Source organism: Bos mutus, chromosome 17, assembly GCF_027580195.1.
Source record: "Bos mutus isolate GX-2022 chromosome 17, NWIPB_WYAK_1.1, whole genome shotgun sequence".
Classification (NCBI taxonomy): domain Eukaryota; kingdom Metazoa; phylum Chordata; class Mammalia; order Artiodactyla; family Bovidae; genus Bos; species Bos mutus.
In genome coordinates, this window is record NC_091633.1 from 66,783,274 (window position 1) to 66,788,999 (window position 5,726).

The 5,726-nt window shown below is 48.2% G+C and overlaps 1 non-coding gene across 1 annotated transcript; it reads left to right on the forward strand.

The window, feature by feature from the left end:
* Positions 1-706: 706 nt before the first annotated feature.
* Positions 707-812, forward strand: LOC138991557 (U6 spliceosomal RNA). The gene has a single exon (XR_011467528.1). It is a non-coding gene; the product is annotated as a U6 spliceosomal RNA (small nuclear RNA).
* Positions 813-5,726: the final 4,914 nt, after the last annotated feature.

A 5,726-nucleotide genomic window follows, 5' to 3' on the forward strand; every position in this document is an offset into this window, starting at 1 on the left:
ACTTAGCATAATGCCCCGCAAGTCCGTCTGTTTTGCTGCAAATGGCAGAACTTCATTTTTCATAGCTGGGTAATATTCCGTTTTATATCTACACCACATCATCTTTATCAATTCATCGGCTGACAGACACTTAGGTCGCTGCCATATCTTAGCTACTGTACATAATACTGCTATGAACATTGGGGTGCGTGTGTTCTTTTCAAATGAACACTTGGCTTCCTTGGGTCAGGAGGATCCCCTGGATATTCCACCCAGCAGTGGAATTGCTAGATGTTGCTTGTACTATTTTTGTTTCTTTCAAAACCTCCATACTGTTTTCCACAACGGCTGCACCAGTTTACATTCCCACCAACAGTGTCCTGGGGCTTTCTTTTTTCCACATTCTCAAACCAACATTTGTTATTTGTGTTCTTTTCTATGATGGCCATTCTGACAGGTGTGAGGGGAAAGCTCATTGTGGTTTTGATGTGCGTTTCTCTGATGATTAGTGACGCGCCTTTTCATATGCCTGCTGGTCACGTGCACGTTTTCTTTGGAATAATGTCTATTCAGGTCCTCTTCCCATTTTTAAATTGGGTTGTTTGTTTGTTTGCTTAATTGAGGCAGTCAACTTTGTCAGCAAGCCAAGAGTGGATTTCCCTGATAGAGGTGAGTTCACGTGATCAGTTGGATCAGGCTCCCAAGAGACTGACAAAATAGAAAGCCTGTGCTCACTTCAGCAGCACGTACACGAGAATTGGAACAATACAGAGAAGATTACCGTGGGCCCTTGCAAGGATGACATGCAAATTCGTGAAGCATTCCATATTTTTAGCCTATTAAACAGAGTAAAGTAAGTCAGAAAGAGAAAAACAAATACCGTATACTAACACATATATATGGAGAAGACAATGGCACCCCACTCCAGTACTCTTGCCTGGAAAATCCCAGGGACGGGGGAGCCTGATGGGCTGCCGTCTATGGGGTCGCACAGAGTGGGACACGACTGAAGCGACTCAGCAGCAGCAGCCGCAATGCATATATGTGGAATCTAGAAGGATGGTACCAATGGACCTATCTGCAGAGCAACAGAAAGGCGGACGCGGAGAACAGACTTGCGGACACAGGGGTAAGGAGAGGGTAGGACGACCTGGGAGAGCATCATGGAAACATAAATATTACCACATGTCAGACAGACAACCAGTAGGAGTTTACTGTATGCAAAGGAAGCTCAAACCAGTGCTCTGCGACAACCTAGGAGGGTGGGTGGGGTGGGAGGTGTGAAGGAGCTTAAAGAGGGAGGGGACATATGTATACCTATGGCTGCTTCATGTTGATGTATGGCAGAAACTAACACCATACTATAGAGCAATTATCCTCCAATTAAAAGTAAATACATTAAAAAAATCAGGAAACCTATTTGTTTACCTTGAAAAATACATTCATCTTACAATCATGTAACCAGTCATATGCATTCTTTCCCTTTGCTATGCTATGCTAAGTCACTTCAGTCGTGTCCGACTCTGTGTGATCCCATAGACTGCAGCCCACCAGGCTGCCCCGTCCCTGGGATTCTCCAGGCAAGAACACCGGAGTGGGCTGCCATTTCCTTCTCCAATGCATGAAAGTGAAAAGTGAAAGTGAAGTCGCTCAGTCGTGTCTGACTCTTAGCGACTCCATGGACTGCAGCCTACCAGGCTCCTTCATCCATGGGATTCTCCAGGCAAGAATACTGGAGTGGGGTGCCATTGCCTTCTCTGTTCTTTCCCTTTAGGTAGAAGTATATGGAAAACCACAAACAAAGCAAGGGATTGCTCGGTGAATTGCAATCAGAGAAAAAGAATGAGTTGAATGATATGAACGTGAAAGTTATTAAACTAATTCTGAGCTGATCAGTAAATAGGTTTTGCCCTGAGCCTCTTATGAGCGCGTGCTCACAGCCCTTCCCACGCCAGGGACTCCACAGATGCCCCAGGCACTACAGGATGCTTGTTGGGTGTAATGAGGATCCTAGGTCCCTGTTCCAGCTGTCGGTGAAGCCCTTTGTGTTTGGTTGGTGCCGGTACAATATGGGTTTTAACAATATGAGCTATCATCTCTGCTGAGGGGTCCCGTCGTGATGGCCCGAAGCCCCTCCCCATCACCTCCACAGAGCCTTCTAACATGTGGGTACCCAGCCCCTTGGACCCCAGCCTTGTCTTGGCCAAATCGGAACTCAATCCTGATGTGCTCACGATCTCAGCCTCCTTTTTCTGCATGTCCGTGATGCTCTGTTCGCTTTGACAGGCCATGCTCTCCCTGGGGATGCTCCTGATGTCAATCCAGTCAGCTCTGATCTCAAATCCATCCTGTTCATTTACGGAGACGTTGAATATATCTCCTTTGATCTAGTGCCGGTTGGCTTTGTAATCCTTCTCTCAGAGGGAAATTACATTTCCCATTTCCAACTTCTTGGGGGATGCCTCACAGTCAAGCCCCACAGACTACCTTCCCCGAGGAGTTTAATTTTCATAGAATCCAACAGAGCTGGAGCTGAAAGAAACCTTAATGCTCATGGAGTTCAACTCTCCTGTTTTGTAGACAAGGTAGCTGAGGACCAAAGAAATAATGCTGGATTGAATGATTGTTTATAATGAATATATTATTTACTACCAGCCCAAATCACAAAGAAGACATTAATAAATTGAGCCTTACCGGAGAACCGTCACCCGCTTTTTTATAACTGTGTAAGTCTGATGACCTTCCTGAACACACAGAGGCCGGCACCTCCACAGTGGGAGATGCCAGGGAGCTGTCCAAGACCAGTGAGGCTTCACAGCCAATAAAGAGCCAGGAGTGGGAGTCCCAGCGCCTAACGGCAAAGGAAGGGGAGGAACTCAAGAAAGTATTGGCAGGGAGCCACTTTAGTAAATGTTTAATGAAGACAGAGGAGCTTCCCCAGTGGCTCAGTGTGTAAAGAATCTGCCTGCCATGCAGGAGACGTGAGTTCGATTCCTGGGTCGGGGAAGATCCCCTGGAGAAGGAAATGGGAACTTCCCCACTCCGGTATTCTTATCTGACAAATCCTATGGACAGAGGAGCCTGGCTGGCCACAGTCCAAAGTGTTGCAGAGTCAGACACGACTGAGTGACATGGGGCAGAGCATATGGATCATCCTATGTAACCCCTTTATTCAAGTGAGGAAATAAGTGATCTGGTAGATGATTGTATTGTTTTAGTCTTCCAGCAACCATTCTCTCTTGACAGCTGCTAAGGCACTCTTGAAACTCACTTCCTCCAGCCTGACCTGTGAACCCTGTCCCTCACTCCCATCGCTGAGACCGAAGCTCTAGATCCCTCCTCCTCCTTCTACCCCAGCCAGCGGTGAACCCAATAGGGCAGCTGTCCTCCTCCTCTTCTGGGACTCAGCCCACCAGAGCCCCCTCGCCCTGATTGGAGTGTTCCCAGCACAGCACAGTTTCTAGGCTCCTGCTCCCCACCCCACCCGCAAAGTGCTAGGGTGACTGCCTGGGTCCTCAGGCTTCCCATCTTGTCGGTGTCGACTAAAAACATGTTGAGAAGGCTTCCCAGGTGGCACAAGTGGTAAAGAATCTGCCTGCTAATGCAGGCAATGTAAGTAAGAGACGTGAGTTAGGAAGATCCCCCGGAGAAAGGAATGGCTACCCACTCCAGTATTCTTGCCTGGAGAATCCCATGGACAGAGGAGCCTGGCGGGCTACAGTTCATGGGGTCACACAGAGTCAGACATGACTGAAGCGACTTAGCACGCATGCAAAAGTTGAGAATTATATTTTACTTGGTGGACTTGATGGGCCTCAAGCCCAGGAACCAGCCTGTCAGGTAGTGCTGAGGGACTGCTCCAAAGGGGTAAGGGAGGAGCCAGGGTTTAGAGGAGTTTTTGCAACAAAAACCAGGTAGTCAGAACATCAAACAGATCACTGTTAAGTATAGAAAGCCAGACTTCTCAAAGTAATGAAATTAGTGCTTCTCTACATATGGAGAAGGCGAGGGTCTGGCCTCACTGAAATCGTTCCTTTGGTATGCACCTTAACTGCAGAGTTCAGCTCAGCCGTGCAGACGTGTCCAGCTGTTTGTGACCCCGTGGGCTGCAGCACGCCAGGCCTCCCTATCCATCACCAGCTCTCTAGGGCCAATATCTTGCTTTTTTCCATCCTGAACCTTCCCAGTGTGCATTGTTTGTTGGGGGCCGCGTGGGGCGGCTATAGCAGCTGATGGCCTGATGGCCACAGAATCCTTCGTTTACTCATATGAACATTTTCCATCTACATCGGTGTTCTCTCCACAGCCTCTCATTCAGTTCCCACGTTGCTCAAGTGAGCCTGCGTGGCTTCTGTGGCTGACAACCAAAAACCTCCAGCTGATACACTCCCCAGTCCCTCACCCAGGGGCAGAGTCGAACCCAAGTTTTCCCTGAATCTCAGACAGGGCACTGTTACTGGCTAAACCAAGTCCTCCCGAGTCCATGTATCGAAATCCTAATCCCCAAAATCTCAGTGTGGGGACAACGTCTTTTCAGAGGTAGTGAAGGTTAAATGAGGTCATATTATTGGTCTGTTTATAAGAGAGGGTGTGAACGAAGACTGTCACCTGCCCTATTGATAAGCAAAGTACGGTGCAGCCATCAAGCCATCAGCCACAGCAGCCACAGGCCAGTACACTCAAGGGAGTACAGCATCCAGAAAAGTGAGACTGGACCAATAAGGTGACTCTCAAAGGAACGATTTCAATGAGCCCAGATTCCTGCATCTTCCCATATATAGTGAAGTGAAGAATGGGTTAGTCACTCAGCTGTGTCTGACTCTTTGCCACTCAGTGAACTGTAACCTGCCGGGCTGCTCTGTCCATGGAATTCTCCAGGCATGAATACCAGAGTGGATAGCCATTCCCCTGTCCAGGGGATCTTCCTGAGCCAAGGATCGAACCCCGGTTTCCTGCACTGCGGTCTGGTTCTTTACTGGCTGAGCTACCAAGGAAGCCCTGTCGTACATAGACAAGTGCTAAATTCATTAACTCAAGTTCTCTGTTTTTCTGTAATTAACGGTGATCTTTACCTGATGTTTGTTGCCCTAACTCCTATGTATCTTGGCTCTTCCCTTGCCTCTTCAGGGGCGTCCCTCAGAGCTATCCAAAAGGCTGGCTACCAGATTTAGGTCCTCAGCTAGTCCACCAAATAAAGCATTATTCTCAAGTTTTAGGTTGAGCTTTTTATTTTTTTTCAGTTCACAGCGGAGATTAGGACATAGTCACAGACAAGAAGGCAGACCACGTGAGGGCATCATAAGAAGGCAGCCACCCCCGAGCCAAGGAGAGAGGCCTCAGGAGAACCCAGCCCTGCCAACACTGTGATCGTAAACCAGCCCTCTGAGGTTAGAGTCACTAGGTCTGTGATGCTTGACAAGGCAACCCTGGCAGACCGAGGAAAGACTTGCCGCCACCCTGGGGCCCCTTTCTTTGGCCATCATGCCAGCTCCATCACACCCTCTAGTCCTGAAGAAGCTCAGATTAGCAGGCTGTTCTTAGAATGAAATTTCTTGGACTGGCTTCAAAAAAACATTCTCCCTGGTGATACAGACACTGAGAGCTAACAACAGCAAAGAAAACCACCCTGGCCTCCAAGTGGGTCTTTTTCTGCCTTCAGCTCTTTAGTAATGGACAGTACCTAAGCAAGCAGGAGAGATGGCTGCTTGGAGAAAACTGTATCATTTCCTAACAAACAAATGAGAATT